General features: G+C 32.1%; 1 protein-coding gene across 2 annotated transcripts in view; it reads right to left on the bottom strand.

Annotated features, from left to right (window-relative positions):
• The window catches only part of LOC107665457 (ankyrin repeat and LEM domain-containing protein 2), a 27,590-nt gene extending 26,734 nt beyond the window's left edge, over window positions 1-856 (bottom strand). For both annotated transcript variants that reach the window (XM_016456334.1, XM_016456333.1), the window contains exon 1: window positions 655-856. The gene's annotated coding sequence lies outside the window, so the exon portion shown is untranslated. The remainder of the gene's footprint in view (window positions 1-654) is intronic.
• Between the last annotated feature and the right edge of the window lie 1,166 nt (window positions 857-2,022).

Below are 2,022 nucleotides of genomic sequence, written 5' to 3'. Positions count from 1 at the left end.
ATATTTCCATTTTTTTCTTATAAATTAATATTTACATAGCAAAATTAAATATAATTATATGTAAATATATTTTTATATTATATAATATTTATTATATAAACAATAAACATCACATATATATATATATATATGTTTATTTACGTAAAAGTCACTTTTTGGGTTGTTTGATCTGCTCAGCAAGTCCTTTGAAACTATATCACTATTAATAATAATAATAATAATTATTATTATTATTAAGAATAAAGCAGCACACAAATATACTCCACGATATTGTTGATCTCACTAATGAAAGTATGCTGATCTAAATTATTAATGGATGACTATGGTGTTAACTAGTAAACATACTAGTGTTTACTGCAGTAAACTGTAGTGTATTGTAGTATATTATACCCTATAGTTGTAGAAAACATAGTACAGTATTGGGTAAAGTAATTTGTTTATATTACTGTAGTTGTTATATTAGCACAGCAGCTATAGAATTACCACAACAAACTAATTCAACTAACGTTAAACTATAAATTACTATAGTATTTCTTCATGAGGCTGTCTGTGGCGAACATTTGAATAAAACAAACAGGCCTGAACGGGCTTTACACCGTTGGATTTCAACTCAAGTATATGAAATAAACAATAAACTACAAGATAAACTCTTACCAGGCGATTATCAGTCAATGATTGACAGGAACGTCTGACGTTGATCCACAACATTTACTGTAGAAACAAACACACGCAGACGATCACAAACCCTCAAATCAAACGATAATGAAAACATATCGATGCTAAATAAACACAAATCAAATCATCGTGTTGTATTTTCAAGGCTGAAGCAAGAGAAGCGCGACGCTGCTGAGGGGAGGAGGACGTGCCGTTCGCGAACGAGGCGGTTCAGTGAGTCGACTCCTTTGAGTGAACAGTATGAGTCGACTCTAGAAGACGGCTCTCAGCGTTTTTTTGTTTTATTTGTTTTTTTACTTTCTTAATACCAGACAAAATAATGGGAAGATCTTTAGCAGACATCGCAGAGACGTAGGCTACCTGTGCTATTTGGGTAATAACGTTCAGTAATAATGTTTTTACATAAATTAGGTTTTTGGTTTTTATACAAAAAATATATAAATGTATGGCATTTTTGTAAAGGTGTATGGAGCCATAAATATGACAAAATGATTTGAATTGTGTAAATCTGAATTATAGTGTGGTTTAACAAATCTATTACGAAGCATCGTATAGTTAATTTTTTTTTTTTTAATGGTTTAGTTTAATTACTTTGAATAATTTAATTATATTTGTGCACACATCCCAGACTTAAGTCAAAACATTGACAAATCTGGCTGAATTATAAAAGCCAGAAGTGGTATTAAATAAAGAGCCGCTTGGGAGTCGAAAGAGCCGGTTCTTTTTGCTGAGCTGAGCCAAATGATCCGGATCCCTAAAAAGAGTCGGAATACCCATCACTAACTGCGCATGCGCAGCGCGATCCGGCACATGCCTGAACACATAATAAATAACTATTATGTCTATGCCTGAACACATCTGATTTTAGCATACTGCATGCATGCAATGACCATTTTTAATTGTAAATAGATACAAAAAAAAAATGCACGACTGCACATTGATTAATAGGCTATATCCAGGTGCTGCAAGTCAGATAAAAACAGATTTTAAAAAAATTTAAAAGATTTACCATTACACTAAATTGCCAAAACTCCCCTGGAACTAGTGTTATTTTATTATATCCTAATTGAGATACCATAAGGCTATAGTTCTTAAAATCTGTTTTTATTTGTATATTTTCTGTTGTCATTTTAATTTTAGTAACATTTTAGTAATTTAGTTGTGTGTTTTAGTGTAACGGGGGTTTTGGGTTTTGTTTCATGTTCATGTTTTCATGTCTTTTATTTTGGAGTTTAGTCACGGTCCTTGTTCTGTTATTCCCTTGCTCTCTTGTTATCCTGCCATTGGTTGTTTCTTGTCATGTGACCTGTATTGTTTGAGATAAATAGCCCTCATGTTTCCTCGCTG

The sequence above is a fragment of the Sinocyclocheilus anshuiensis genome, unplaced genomic scaffold, assembly GCF_001515605.1.
Source record: "Sinocyclocheilus anshuiensis isolate Anshui unplaced genomic scaffold, SAMN03320099.WGS_v1.1 scaffold495, whole genome shotgun sequence".
Lineage (NCBI taxonomy): Eukaryota > Metazoa > Chordata > Actinopteri > Cypriniformes > Cyprinidae > Sinocyclocheilus > Sinocyclocheilus anshuiensis.
The sequence above is the reverse complement of the archived record's forward strand: the minus strand, read 5'-3'. Positions and strand labels throughout refer to the sequence as shown.